A 16577-nucleotide genomic window follows, 5' to 3' on the forward strand; every position below is an offset into this window, starting at 1 on the left:
AGTGTGAAGCTACATTTCAGTAGGCTTGAATAGAAATTTTCACTGGACGTGGGAGCCTGGGTGACCCTAGAACTCACCAGGTAGTCTCTACATGGCTGAGGTAGATGACTCCGTGAGTTTATTTGATACCTATGCTGACTTGAAAGACTATGATTGACTGACCTCCACAACAAAGCATTTGACTGACCCTTATAGATACACTCCATGTGGGAATTTTGGACAGTCTGTTCAACCAGACAGCTCCTGCTGTGCTTAGTCCAATTACTAAACACTATTTTTATGCTCAGGACATGCTGATTAAATCCCTGGGCGGAGAAACTGACTGTCCTAGGGACTCCCCCAGGCACTTTCTACTGTAGCACTGACCAAATTCTATACAGATTATTTTATATAGTCAGTAGTACCTGTACCTGCAGATATAGAAATGATCACACAGAACAATACTGTATTTAGTTACGATGGAACATTTTTTATGGTGAATTCAAGCTAATCAGCAGGAATGGATCACGCATATGGTGCAGTGGTTTCATAGGACCATGGCCCAGCTGACTTGGAACAGTTTATAGAATTTCACTTGATAAACCTGAAGTTGTCACTACAAGGGAGATTTGAGAGATTACTGTCACCTTCCAGATGGCAACTGACCACACCCTTTGAGAATCACAGAATCATAGAATCCTTAGAGTTGGAAGGCACCTTTAAATGTCATCTGGACCAACTCCCCTGCAATGAACAGGAACATGCTGTTGTAGATCAGGTTGCCCAGAGCCTGATTGAGCCTCACCTTGAAAGTCTCCAGGGATGGAGCATCAACCACCTATTCCATTGCCTCACCACCCCCACTGTAAAGGACCTTTTCCTTATAGCCATTATAAATTCCCCACTCCTTAAGCTTGAAGCCATTCTTCCCCTTGTTCTAACATGACAAACCCTGATAAGGAGTCTGTCCTCTTCTTTCTTGTAGCTCCCCTTTACATATTGAAAGGCCACTATCAGGTCACCATGAAGCCTTCTCTTCTCCAGGCTGAACAGCCCGAGCTCCCTCAGCTTGTTCTCATAGGAGGTGTTCCTTCCCTTGGATCATATTTGCGGCCATCCTCTGAACACACTCCATCAGGTTCATATATCTCCTGTAGATATGTAGAGCTGTGTGTCTGAGTGTGTGTACACCAGTAGGTACACAATACATTAAAAAAAAAAATAAAAAGTTATGTGAGTGTGAAAATTCTGCATTAACTTGGTGACTTTAAAAAAAAAAAAAAAAACAAAAAAAACAACAACAACACCTATCTGTGTTATCTGCTTAAAGAGAATTTTAGAGAATTTTGTCTAGCTATTATAGCAGTCCCAGTATCTGGAGTTAAGAACTGATTTTGAGGGAGGATCCTTCACTCCCGCAAACTTGACAGTCTTATTTTATATACCTTTTCACCTGTCAGACGTTCAAGGTGCCAGTCCTGGGCCATGCCATGCACTGAAAATCGAGCAGTTGGAAGCAAATACAAAAGCAGGACAGGTAGACCCAAAGCAAACACATTTCTCATTTGTTTGGTATTTTAGAACTGAGAAACAGCTATGCAGTAAACATTAAAAAAAATCTGCAGAACTTGTACAGCAGAATTATTATGACAATTATCAATCCATATGTATCTGCCTCTGTTCAAATCACATGATGAAATATATGAGTTGCAGGAGGCATAAAAATGTCCCCTCTGAATAAATGTTTTCAGAAAACAAGTAGGGGGAAAAAAACAGGTAAAATTACTATGAGAGTGCAAACTAAAACCTGTAGCAGCATCAAGAGAACAACGCTGATAATTATCCACATAAAGAGAACATTATGTTTAGATGAAATAGTCTTATTGTTACACTCAGTTCACACACAGAGTAAGTATGAATATCTGTTTGAAGAAAAAGGCCAACTACAAGGTTTGAGAACAAATGTCTTAAATTTTCTTCGCAGAAGATGATCAAGTATATTTGAACTTTTTCAGCAAAAGTGCTCACTGAATTTTATTAATAAACACCACCTGTGACTAATTCCCTATTTTGTTCTTTGAAAAAGTATTTCTTTGAATACATTGACCTTTACAATTTAAAATTTACTTTGTTATTTACAAGGCCAACCAAGAAAGAATAAGAAGCACAAATTCATAAAGAGTAACTTTTCACTCTTCTACCCCAGTAGGTATTAAATTTACCTCTTCACTTCCCCAGTGTAACTTCATGTATAGAGCTCATTTTTCTACATTTAAATTTTCATTTCAGTCTTGCTATTGGCAAAAATATCTGGAAAAAGCCCCTAGACATTGGACTGAGGACATTTGCCAAAGTAGGCTGTAAAGTTTCTCTGCCCTACAACTCCTGACACAACCTAATAATCAAGAGAAAATCGGTGTTCTGGTAAAACTCTGTGAAACTTCAATGAGTAACATGCAGAGATGCTTAATGTCTTTTAGGGCTGTCAGATGTACTTACCAGAGCATAATACTTCAGCCCAGTTCTTAAAATAATTTCATGTCTGTGGTTCTGACTATCACTCACTGGGAAAAATGTGTGACTGCTATGATAAAGCCTTAATAACATCCCTCTTCTGATGATGAAAGAGTGGAACAGGATTCCTGAGCCTAAGTATATTTTTTGGAAGTTGCTTCCATGAAGAAAAGATGTGAACTTCAAGGTCAGCTGCAGCAAGTCCCTACGTAGTCCTCAGAAGATGCATCTTCTGCTCCTACCATCTGTTACTATCTCAAGTGTCCAAGCATTAATGTAATGGTGAGCACATTTTCTTCTCATCACTTTGTTGAAGGCTTGTTCAATGAATGCATTTTGTGCTGAGATTCAAATCCATAGTGACAATTAGGAAAAGCCGTTCAAACCAGAAATTCTTAAAAATAGTAAACTCTCATTGTAGCATAGGGCTGCTATAGTATAGTATAGTAGTATATATACTCTGCTAACAAATGACTCCATCAGAAATCTTCACGTATGCTGAGTAAATAACCTGTGTCTTTTGCATACCATTCAGCGAAGACAATGCAAGCCTCTTTTTTACATAGATGTCCTTTGGAATAGGCTCTGCCCCAGACAAGCTGTACAACCAATGGGTATACATTCACCATTAATCTCTCTCCGTGATGTTCTTCATATATCTCTATTGGTAGTCCCACCTTTTCATTCCTTACTCAGGAATGTAAACAGAGCACTGTCCTTGACTCAGATCTTTCTTTGGCCACAGGGCTACACCTAGAAACTTCTTTCTACATAAAAACACCCACTGTGACCCTCATCTAACTACCTAGTTGAAAGTCATGCCCAGACTCTAATCACTTTTTGTTATTTTTGTTATTGTAATATCTGCTTTGTTGGTCTTGATGAATGCAGTTTTGTCCTGCTCATCTCTGTTGAGATTACTGTTGCAAAAGCAGAATTTTATTCCTTCTATTCTCCATCCTCTGTTTCTCTATTAGCATATTCTCATCTTCAGACTCAAGCACAGCTTAGTCATCTCCACTTTCAGGGTTACTCTTCACTTCAATCTCTTGACACTACCAAATTGTATTTGCTGGTTTACTGGTGACTCAGTAGCCACTAACCGTTCAATCACAACTGCTTCTTAACTTTTTACCTCAGGTCTTTCTTCCTTATTGTTCCACACACTTAAGACCTTTCGATTATTGTCTTCAAATCTACTTCATTGTGTCCTTCAAATTCCACTTAGAAACACCTGATGTGAGTCATTTAACACCTTCAATCACTTCTATCTAAACATTTCCTCATGTTCTCCTTTTGTCTGTATCATGTGATCTTTTGTTTCGACTTCAGACTGCAAGCACTCTAGGACAGATACACTTTTAATCTGTATTCCTAATTCTTAGAACACTGTCATCCTGTCCATGACTGTGAGTGAAATAACAGAAATAACAAGTATGGGATAGTGAATTCTGTCATTGGCTGCATGAAGCACATGCTAAATCTGAAACATCCATTATAATGTAAAGAATTCTTTTCATGTGCTTTTTTCAGCTCTCTCCATAGAATTTCTTTTTCACATTTATGTCTCTTTTCATTGAGGATTTTCTCCTTTTCATCTGTCTCTACCAACAGTGTTTTCTTGTGCCTGTTTCCTCATTCATCTCAAAACTAGTCTTAGTTGATATCCCTACTATAATGATACAGTTTCTTCTTTTTCTCTTTTCTATGCCTCTTCTATTTACCTCTTTCACTCTTCACAAACTTTTACAATTTTAGGAAGATTCAAAAGCTTTACCTGCATAAATGAATATAAACTACAGTCATCACTGACCTTAATACCACTTGTAAAGACATTGACTAATATATATGTTATTTTTGCAGTGTCTGTTTCAGTACTGATCTGCATGGATGTATTGGGATCTATTTTCTGTTCCAGATTCACCTGATGAACATGCAGAATGTCTCATACGCAGCTTTTGGTCTTCAAAGAGTCAAGTACAGATAAAAAGAAACAATTACATTCTGGTAAGGTAAGGAAGCTATAAAGCAGATTTCTGAAAGGGGGGAAGAGATTGCATTAAGTCTTTTCCATTTGCAGGTGTGAAGTGAGTTACTGTTGTATTACAGAAAGTGCAGAACTTCTCTATTCTTATGAGAAAGCGTGTTTAGATGGATGTAAGCTTCATGACAACTTATCCTTCCCATTCTTTTTTTACTAGTTTTGTTTCAACATAAATTTCTTTATTTCGCTAACACTAAACTAGTCAGAGCAGTTATATGGATTATTTTTCTCTCTGGGAAAAAAAAAAAAAAAAAGTACTTTTTTATCAAAGACTGCAAGATACTTTTTTTCCTGCACATTTAAAACAATAAATTATAAAATTGTTCTTTTGCCAAAAGTTTAAGACCATTCATACTTGGTTTCCTTTCTTCAAATTGCTCAGAGTTCACAGACGATTGACACTCTGAATTTTGTTCTGTTAAAAACATTGTTCCTATTGGAAAAAACAATTCAATTGCTTTTTTTAAATCTAATAATGGTGTCAATCAATCAGATCATAAGAAAAACTAGGCAAAACAATGCTCTTTCTTCTTCTTCTTCTTCTTCTTCTTCTTCTTCTTCTTCTTATTATTATTATTATTATTATTATTATTTTCAATCTTACTGGAAATAATTTGCAAGCACAGTGGCGATAAGTGATTGGAAGGACCGCTGTGGAGGTCTGTAGATGGCTGAGAGACAAACATCAGACAAGGGAAAGTATATAGGAAGCAACTAGCACTACACAGAAGGGCTTTTTCTTTCTGTAATACAACAAGTCTATATTATAGGAAAAGCACTGGTCTGTAGGGGACTTGAGCTCCAACACATGACTGCTGGAAATTCTTACTGTGGTGATTATCATTATAATTATCATTATCAGCCTCAGCTGCTTGTTTTCTTGCCTCTGTTGAGGGCTATCACTCCTATGCTAAATGCATTAATAGCCTCCTTCCTACCCATCAGCCACTCCAATACACAGAGCTGCCTGATGGCCTGAGCTGCTGTGAAAGGATGTGATACACACCAATTTGCAAACTGGGCCAGCTAAGACAAGTCAGGTGCTCTCTAACAGCATCAAATTATTCTCCATTGCAGACCCCTCATGTCCCAGACAACTGCAACTCTTTGCTCAGCAGATGTTAATCCAAGACTCTGGACCACAGCCACAATCCCTCTGTAGTCAGGATGTTTGTTGCTCTGATTACAGTATGTTTTGTCACAGTGTACACCCATACAATACAGTACAAAATCCTCTGGTAGTGGTGCCTCCCCCCTCTGCTGCCTGCATGGCTCTTTTGCTCCTTTCTGGCTACAATGGATGTACAGGGGTAATGGGTGCTTGTTAAGATGTCCCAGGGCCCTTTATTCATTTGCCACACTACTCTGTAAGCAATGTTGTGTCACTGCATAGCTAACCTCAGAAACACCCAGCAGGTGTCTCCAGGCAGGCCAAGGAAACCACAACTCCATACAACTTCCAAGGAAAGTCACCTGAAGAATGAAAATGAAACCTACTGTGTTATTTGGTCTGAATAACGCACTCATAAAAGCCCTTGAATGCTAAAAAGACATTCACAGCATTTTGAAGAATTGCTTATCTGAGCAGCAAGTTTGAAAAACTTTTTTCTTACAAAATAAAGGCTCTCCGCCACCAGCATGCTGACAGTTATATCAATTTATCCATTTCATATCCTGCTTCAGTAGAAAGCTATGTGCCACAAAGCTCTTAGCAATATCAAAGACTTGGTATAAATTAATAGCAAGAATTAATTTGCTGATCAAGTAACACTTTCTGTCACAAAGTAGTGAAATAAAGGCTAAATTAATCTCTATGCTATCTATTGTGAAGCTGCAAATATTTGCCCTTAATTCTCTAGGTATTTTTGCAGCTCAGTAGTGAGTATGTGCATCCCAGCATGGCTAATTCTTCATGCTCTTTCTCAAGCCATGACAGCCCTACAAGTTCAGTCCACCACGTCACTGCATGTCCTCTGCCCCAGTGCTAGTCCTACACTGCACTACCACCTTGCTGATGCTGAGATGAAGTTTCACCAGGGGTATGATCTGCTTACATTGGTCTGACAGCCAACATGGCAGCCCAACATGGTACTGCCAGACTCAGGATTCTGACCAAAATGGTGCTCTGTCTTGCCGAAAACACACACAACCATCAGGGAAGGATAGGTGGAACTGCAGTCATTACTTTTAGGTGCTCATTTTTTCTTGTCTGATCAATAGAATAAGTAATATTTAATATTCATTATACTCTTGCACTACAAGACATGAAATCATGCTTATAATTAGTTGATAAAGAACCAATGGACAAAGCATTTATTTAAAGAAGCACAGAGCTCACTTCTCCTAAGAGGAAACCTGCATCACATGCTTCAGCCACGGAAAATGTTGCACACTATCCTTAATTTCAGTTACTGTGGCAAAAAGCAGGAGCTTTGAAGATAATCTTCCACTCATTAAGGAAAAAAGAAAATGTTCACCCCAGATGACAAGAGGAGCCAAATTTTGCAAAGCTGTCTTTAATCTTGAGGCTATTGCTTTTTTCCTTTTGACTACTCCTTGTTGTCCTAGTTTGTGTTGCCCCGGGCCTTTAGTCCATCTGGCCAATAGGTGAATCCACTGCTGCCATCTGTCATTTGTGACAATTTTTAAAGAGATGTAATATATAGGAAGAATGCAAACGACAGACATAAATTCTGATTGGTCTTTCTATAAAGAGACTGGAGAATCAAGAAAACTTTATTAATGTCTCTTCCCTGCTTTTTGTAAAGAATAAGGAAGAAGAAATGAGAAACATTAATTCTCTTACTCTGCAAAGATACATTCTTGAGCATAGTAAATCAATTGTTAAAACATCAACTTAAAATCTGAAACAAAAATGGATCTTGCAGAGTTTAATTAATTATTTTCTTGGACTGACCTTGCTACCTCCAGGAACTCTTACGTGGTGTACTGCGCAAGCCTACTTTTTCTCTCAAGTATTTTTCTGCTAGGAGTCTTTTCCAGACATCAATGAGGAGTGACTTAAAATGCATAAATCTAAAATAAAAAAAGAAGAAAAGCTGCCACTTCAGTCCCCAGGCTGCTCACTTGATATTCTCTAGCCCCCTCTAAGCCAGCCATCAATGCCACTAGCAGTGAAAGTGAGAAGCAGAGTGTTGCTGATGCTAGCACCTCTGTGTCAATTGTTGTAATATCCAGTGCCCTTGGGACCAGAAAATTTCTTTAAGCAGCAAACCATTAAAGCCACTGTTAAGCATCTTTCTCCAAGAGCCATTGACAGAAAAAAGGGAGTGCTTCTCCTATACTCAATAAAAATAAATTACAGGATAACGGAAATTGAGGCAATTGCAAGAACACTGAGGTACTTAAAAAATGTAATTGAACTGCTTTGGCATCCAGCATAAGTTAGCACCTGTGGAGAGGAGCAGGAACAGGTATGCATCTGAATTTTTATATATTCAAAGTACGCATCAGAAATATCATTCAGAAATGGGCACATCTGACATACAGACAAAGCACCACTATGAAAATGGTATAGGAACTGATTTTCTAAGGATATTTCCAAGTTATGTTTTCTTTATTGAAATGGACACAGCTTTTCTCCTAGCATCTGGTACTTCAACCCAACATCTTGCTGAGAATCAAGAATTATAAACAAAAAATGGAAGAATTAAGAAACATCCCAAAATACTGCCAGGGCAGAAAAGACCTGCTGTTACCTATAGAGTACACGCACTCAATTTGAGGGCAGCGTAGTCTGAGGTAACATACTTTCACAGAAGAAACTTCAGGTTAGTGTGCTGGAAGAATATAGCAAGAGAATCTTTCCCATTGTAGGTGAGAGGTATACAGAGTGTTCATTACCTGTCCTCACTGAGACTTAAGTATGCTTGCTGCATACTAATTCACAGCAATTTATGCCACGTTACACTGACTACAATTCTGTTTTTGAAAAATAAACTGCAAACTTACATATATGTTCCTCTGGCAATAAAAGGTTTCCTGCTGGGGTGAATTGTTCATCTATCTGAGCCTTCGTTGAAATAAATTAATAACCATTTCAGCGATTTCAAACTTAGATACAAATCAAAGTGGAACAGCTTTTATCTACAGCCAATACCACAGACACAGTGTTGAGAAGCACAGCATAAAATCTAGGTTGAAACCCTTCCTTCCATTCTCCCATTCTCACTCTTCCAAGAATCACATCTTGGTATCTGTACCAAAAATAGCACTTCCAATAAGGTATATTAAGAAAGCTTATGTCAGAATACCATTATGATTTATTAAATAAGGGGTGCTTTGATCTTGAAAAATGAATAATAATAATGCATTTACAAACAGAGGGATTTGTCATTAATGAAATGCATATATTAGAAATTAATGAACAATGTGATTATACAAAGTAATATAAAGTTTCTTGAGGGATATATTGCATGATGAAATTTAAATTAAACTTAAAGCCCCTAAACAAAGACAATTAATACCTGTCATGAACTGAACATTTAAAACCAATTTTAATAATGAAATTTATCCTGTGTATTGAATAGAGGATTTTTTTTTCCATGTTGATAATTGGAATTTGATATGCTTTGTAAAGTTTTCAGAGAAGAAATTAATGTTAAAACTTATGAGTACAAATTCTGCTTTACAAATGAAGTTACTGGAAATAAACTTCTTTACCTGTAAGATGTTCTTAAAACAGTTATTTTGGGGGAGAAACATTTCTTTAGATCAACTGTCCTTTAACTTTCTTCTTCAAGGCTTCTTGTCCATTCCTTTGAAATAATTAAAAAGAGAAGCAAAAACCAAGCCTTGATAGCATCTTTGCAAAGTCCTTTGCAGACAGGTCTTTTTATCTCTACCTCATCAGTGCCTGTCAGCATAAAGAGTAGCCCTAAGAAGTGTGTAACCAGCAAGGCACATATTTCTTACTGACGCTCCAACTCTATCCATCCATATCCTTCATTCAACCAGAAGAGCCGTATCTGTAAACGCCTGTAACATGCACCTTCTGTATCATATCTGCAGTTTGCTTCTGCACTGACTGAAATGGTGGGTACATGTATCTAGTGGAATGCAGATGAACTTAAACCTTATGAAAGAAAAACTCTTCTAGAGAATGGGAGAAACAAGACAAAACTCAAATACAAATCTCAGATCTGCAGTTTCGGATCATAGAATCACAGAATATCCCCATTTGGACAGGACCCATAAGAATCATTAAGTCCAACACTTGGCTCCACACAGGACCACACAAAATCAGACTGCGTATCTGAGAGCACTGTCCAGATGCTGTTTGAACTCTGACACTTGGGGCAGCGCCCTCTTCCCTGGGAGGCCTGTTCCAAGGCACAGCCACTCACTGGTGAATAAACTTTTCCTAACCCCCAGCAGCCTCTCCTCTGGCACAGCTCCATGCCATCACTGTCACACAGAGCAGAGCTCAGCGCTCCCCTCCGCCCCCTGTGAGGAGCTGCAGCCGCCATGAGGCCTCCCATCAGCTCCTCTGCTCTGAACTGAGCAAACCCAGGGACTTCAGCTGTATTAAATACTCAGGGATTCATGGATGAATGGGGAGCAACAGATCTGTAAAAAATGTTACAATCAATAACAAATCAGGGTAAAAGACTCCTAAATGGGAATTATTACAGTACTGGAATCCACATGGAAGAACAATCAACGATTAGATATCTTTGTGGTAAGAATAAACCATCCCAGTGCTATTTAGAAAAACAATTAACTTTTCTGAAGTATTGAATGGAATTGTCCTGTTTTAAAATTAACTAAAACTTTAAAAATCAATAATTATGCAAACCAGGTGACTTAGGGGAAACAAAATACCTATGTCGTGTTTTTCCATTTAGGTACTTCAGACCCGAACACAAACAAGATTCATGGGAGAAGAAATATCTTGAAAACAGTTCTCTCATCACTATCAGAAAGGGTTGCTGACAGGCCATATTCATTATCCATTCCACTCCTATGGCTCTTACAGATCTGAGAACACCATGCATTAGCCACAAAGACCTTTGCAGAGCCATAGCCTTCTGCTTTTCTTGCAGTTTGCATTACAGCTCACAGCAGCCTGGTCGAAGCCCATCTGTTCTGCCAAGAACCGTACCTCCCCCAGAGGTAAGGCTTTCCCTAGTCAATCGTCTCTTTGAGCCCAGTATGTTTGCAGTCCTGCCATGCTCCCATGTTCCAGTTTCTTCACCACCTTTTCTGACCCTTGAACAAAGCAGCTGTGTCTGTTCTGCATTTGTATTCTGAGACATGCACAAACCCTTGGCCTTCTGTTCTGATATACAAAATCACCTGCACAACACTGAATTTTTCCTTTCCAATTACTTTTATATAATTAGCTTTCCAATCCTGATTGTTAAGGCTCTGACTATCTGGTGCCTTCTCAGCCATATTTCTCTTCAGTGGCTATAGTTCTCTTTTTTCCAGATGTAGGCAATCATGCTACTCAACGCTGTCCAAAATTGCATTAGCTAATATGGTATCCATTTCTTTTTGCTTTTTCTGCTACAGTAGAACTCAAATGGTTTAGTAGCTATAATTAGATGAACACTTTACGTTTGCATCTATTCAAACCTGTGTATCTTCTGATCAAATTTCCAGACTTACTGAGCCTCAGAAAGCAGTGAAAAAGAGTAAAGAGTAAAAGAGTAGAGAGTAAAGGTTATATCTCCTTTCTTGAGCAAAAATACTGTAACCTAGGGCTAACCTTAACATCATGCTGCACAAGTTTTTGGCTGCAGGATGAGTTCAGCCATCTCACTGCGAGGAGCAGAGAAGCCTGCAGGCATCTTCAACTGGTGATGGTGATTTCACCACCAGAGTGGCCATGCCTTTACATAAAAGTGAAGCAACAAGCTTGCATGAGAATATCCGTTATGAACAGAGTTGTTTTCTTCTAAGGAAAATGTAAAATGGCAAGAAAGTGGGAGCTTTTCTCTATGGACAGTATCTGTTCTGCGCAGTACACTGATAAAATTCACCTGGGCTCAGTCTGATGCTGTGCAAACATGAGGCACCTATCGTCTGATGGAACAGATGTACTGACTCCCATGCTCCTCTTTCTATTCTGTTTTATTGTACTGGCTATTTTATTAAGCCATTTGTTGTCATGCCTTTCTTACTGAGGTACAGAAAGTATGTTGCACCATCTCTTTCTGTTCGCCTTTCTTCACCACTGCAGGTGCAGAATGTTCTGTGGGTCTGACCCTCCACAAATCCTAGCCCACCTCTTCAATCCTTTTTCTCTGTAAAATATCACTTACCAGTCCTAAAATTTAGACTAGGTTTCAAAGTTGTCATCTTCTGTGCATTGTGAGATACTCCGTTGTTTTATGTAACTCAATATTTTGAAGTAATTAGTGTCTTTATATGACTACATTTTGTGTCTATCGTATTTCAAAAGGAGTTTTTATGTAAGTTTGTGTTTTAGGAAGACTGAAAACTCTCTTTTTTTTTCCACAAAAATCCATTAAAACATTTTCTTCAATATGAAAGATGAGTCATTTTTAAATAGTGTTTCATTCTGTAACATGATTTGGGAAGTAATCAGCTACAACAATATACTGACTGTTATGGTCTAGTTTCAGCTGGATTGACTTTCAGTGATTTCGAATACACTTGTCTCCTGCTGAAGCCAAATGGGGCTTCAAGTGTTCAGAGCCTTGAAAAGACAGTCCTCATCTAAGCAGAAGGATTTATTTTTTCCTTGCAGTACTGGCTCACTACTTTCAGTTGTACAGGGTAGAGCGACATTTTTAAACATACACTGCAGATTTTCTAGTGATTAATTCCCTGACCACAGTACATCCTTGGGTCTTAATCTTGGGTCACTGACTAGATCTGAAGTGGCAGTAAAAGGGTGGCAAGTAATAGAAATATCTGACACTGTTTGGAATCCAAACAAACAAACAAACAAACAAACAAAAAAACGTTTAACATTAATGGTTCGAAAGTATAAGAAAATATGCTAAAAATGTAGAGGATTCTCAGGTATCTCAGGTGTTAGGTACAGGACAGCCTGTCCCCAAAAAGCTTAACGCCAAGACTGAATATTCTTTAACTGTTAATAATGACAGAGCTGGGAAATGTTATTAAAACTCTAATGCTTCTGGAGTTGTCTCATAATCCCACCTGGGAAACTGTAACATAGATTGACTTGATAGGTTTTTGTTTATCTTATTAGAAATTTATTATCCTGATTTCTTATCTTGATGTACCATGCTGCTGTTGGGAAAGCATGAGGGGAAAAAAACCTGAGAAATATTTCTTCCAATTTTTCCTTCACATTTAGAACAAAATATTACAATGTCTAAAGAGATGAGTATGAAACACATGGCTCAATTCTATTTACTCTTTTAATGGACCAGACTTTCAACTATTACTTCCCTGAAGACAGAGATATGATTAATGTCAGTCATTCTCAGACTGGATGTAAAGCTTCAAATACCTACTTGGCTTCTTCTGACAGTGATGCTCACCTGCTAAATGCACCTCACTGCAATATGCCAAAAAAAAAAACAAACCTGCAGAAACTCAATACCACAAATATTGTGTCTGTGCTGTCACATGATATGAAAAAGGAATTAAGAGAACTCTGCACTGATAATACGAGTATAGAAGCACCAAACTTCAGCAATTATTAGTTAAGAAAAAATTCAGAGTTTTTGTTTGAGCTTGGATTGGAAGCTGCATGACAGAAGCAGTTATGACAGCAGGAAGGGAAGCTGTCAAAGGAACACCAAAGCATAATGAGAGAAGGCATTTCAGAAAATAGAATATGGCTCCATTTCTGCTTGTCAGGATTCATCGAGGCCAAATGGCTGTGAATTCGCTGCTGTAAATGGACAGTGTACATGGATGACTAGTAGCATGCAGCCATTCTCTAGAACCACAGATCCCTCTCAGAAAGCAGTGCACGCCCAAGCACTTCCAGAGTGTAGTGCCTGCTTGTGTAACCCAGCTCTCTCATGGTAATTAATGTGATTGTCAAGCATTTACCCATACTGATGTATGGGCCCATTTATCGTGTCAAATGTTGTTTACTATCAAAACCTGATTTCTTCTGTTTTTTACAGCTGAGAAAGGAGTAAGTGCTTCCATTCTTTGGCTTACAAAATTGATGAGTCCATTGGAGTAAATTCATTACTGGGAAAATATGGGAAAACATGAGAAGTAATATGTGGAATACTTCTCAGACCCAAACAGCTATAGGTTGCTATCTATGTCAGGAAAACAATTTGTTTAAATATAATGTAAATGCAATTTAGTTTTACATTTTGTCTTTCAAGCAGGAATCAAGAATATGCATGTTTTTAGTTTTTACTTCTACCATCATTTGTAAGACCTGTCTCTAGTGGAATCAGAGCAGGAGATTCTTGGAAACAATATGTCTACAAACAAATGTATAAAACACTTGCTTCTGGAAGGAAACCTCTGAGGCTAATTGATCCAGTGTATCAAATACCATTTTATAGGCACAGCACAAGGTGCACGCCCTACATGCACCTTTACAAGGTACTTTCTTTCTCAGATCTATTATGAAGATCTTGAAAAGCTCTGGCCTTACCTAGAATTGTGTATAATCTGAGTCCTGCAACAAAACCTGATTATAGATTATAGAATATGCACTGACATATACTGATAGATACTGATTATAGATTCTGATTACAGGAAGAGCAAAACTCCTGCTGATTTTGATGTAGACTTGCAAACTGTACAGACTGAGTGAGGATGTGGTTAGTTTTCTTCAGTGATAAACAAACATAAACAAACAACTGGGATTTTTTTTATTTTTTTTTATTTTTTATTTTTTTTTTTTTTTGAGGGGAGGAATACTTGAAAGTGATTGTTTTAGATTTGGAAGCATTTTGAAGAATAAAAAGAGGTACCCAAAAAACAGTGTTAGAAATGAATAGTAAGCCACAGATGATTTAAAGTTAAGAAAAGAACCCGTTGGAAGTCAACACGTATCTTCTAATAAGATTACAGCTGGTCAGAAAAACCCCTGAAGCTCCCCCTGGGATGGTCCTAGAAACAGTGACACTCCAGCATGAGAGTGATACGGTGATGTGTGACTTCCATCAGGATTTGGCTCTCTACAATCCAAGGCTCAGTTCTGATACAGCCTGGCCATGACATCTTGGCTTAGGTTGCTGAGGAAACTGTGAAACTGTGAGAAGGAGCACTGAGAAGACATCAGGAACAGAGCCAGGCTACATAAGGAACATAAAATTACAAACAGAGTCAGAGGTTATTTGTAGCTTGATGAGGAAAGTTCAAAAGTGGAAACATCAACAATAAAAGGAAAAAAATCAGGGATCCAGAGAATGGCGACTCACCACCACTGAGGATACACTTCAAGGGGCAGTGGAGTCCAACCTTTCCCATGTGACTAATGACTGCTGGACAGCAAAGGCTCTGCAGTGAGTGTTAACTACCATGTAACTCTGCTGTACATAGGTTGTTCTAAAATAACGCCTCCTCTTTCTTTGCGTGGAAACTACAACAGATAAAAAGAGCACAGTAGCGCTGTTTGATAAAGTCATAGCTACAAAACTATTTTTCAACATAATCACCCATTTTCACCAGCACTGAACAAGAACCTGCATGTCACACTCGTTAACTTCTGCCCTAGCAGAGGTGACCCACTGTCCTTGTCACCACTGCTGAAACCCACCACCCACTGCCTCATTGTGCTCACATCCACTGTTCAGTTTCCACAAACATTCAGCATAGATGAACTTCAGTGGGTGTCATTTTTTTCACACGGAGGAATTCGGTGACACACCTTTGCTCCATACACACTTCTATGTCAGACATCATTTTGTCAGACTGCCCCTCTGCTGCCATCTGTCGCATGGCAACAACATGGAATGGAATATTGGTGGGAGGTTTCATCATCTACTGCCATACCACCAACATCTGCCTCTGATGTCATATGCCAGCATAATAACATAGAAGGCATTACTTTTAGAATAACCCTCATACATTGCATATATCTTATTTGCAGAGACTCTTTTCCTGTAGAAGAAAGATGCCTGAATAAAGAGCCCTGGAAAATTACAACTGACACGAAGAAAATGAGCAATAAAAGAAAACACAGGTTAAGAAATAGGCACAACAGAAAACAAAGTAAATAAAATATGACCCAAAACAAGAGAAGGATGTGTGCCTAACGCCTATTTAGTGAAAGTTACCAAGATTATTGTGACTCCCTGCAGTGCAAGTTCTCTGTAGTACATGATATTTGTCTAAAACTGAGTATGCTCTATCAGGAGGTGGATTTTTTATGAGCACCAATTATATCAAATAAAATCAGCATTGCATGAATTGTTAATCTGACTTTAGCTATGTCTGATCTGCAGTTGCAGGCTGACATAATTGAAGCTCATACTTTCTGAAGTAACTACCCTCAGTGCCAGTGTAACCGCAGCAAAAGAGGTTTTTTGCTAGCAAAAGTGGACTAATCCTGCTTATTTCTGTATGAGTGCCGTAGTATTGTGCTTGTATGAAGCCTGTGTTGGTATACCAACAGTGCAAATGAAACATTTTACTTGAAAGCGAGGACAAAGATCACCAAAAGGTGTCACCTGAAATAAATCACAGAATGTAGCTATGAATGCTGCTGTCCAACAGAAGAATGTCTATAGGAAATGTTCTTGAGACACTGCTGGAGCACTGCAGAAAATGACCGAAGGAGGGAGTGCCATGGTGGCGAAGACCAGGCACCGCATCCTGCCCAAACTTGTGGCAGAGGAAGGAGTCATGCCCTATAGCCCTTCAGCAGCTTTCCTGTGCAGTCAAGGTAAATCTTGGATTGTACTCTTAGTCAAAAGGATTCATGGAAACATAGTATCAAGAAGAATATAATAACAATCAACTAATCAGTATGAAAAGAAACCACGCAAAGGTGAAAACTCAGAGAAAAGATAGGATCACTGCTGAAGCCAGGTTATCTGAATCTGACCCATGCAGCATGTTTTCCTTTAAAACGGTACAGATAAAAAGCTTTTCT

At 38.5% G+C, this 16577-nt stretch overlaps 1 long non-coding RNA gene across 5 annotated transcripts in view; it reads right to left on the bottom strand.

Moving 5' to 3' along the window:
* Positions 1-13989: 13989 nt before the first annotated feature.
* The window catches only part of LOC107309244 (uncharacterized), a 46275-nt gene continuing 43687 nt past the window's right edge, over positions 13990-16577 (bottom strand). For 2 of the 5 annotated variants that reach the window (XR_014933627.1, XR_014933631.1), the window contains one exon: positions 14000-15062. This is a non-coding gene — a long non-coding RNA (uncharacterized LOC107309244). Of the gene's footprint in view, positions 15063-16577 lie in introns of all 5 variants that reach the window. The other 3 variants (XR_014933643.1, XR_014933637.1, XR_014933626.1) reach the window with 2 other exon arrangements.

This window comes from Coturnix japonica, chromosome 1, assembly GCF_054131305.1.
Source record: "Coturnix japonica strain WE chromosome 1, WE-NBRP24, whole genome shotgun sequence".
In the NCBI taxonomy this organism is placed as follows: Eukaryota; Metazoa; Chordata; class Aves; order Galliformes; family Phasianidae; genus Coturnix; species Coturnix japonica.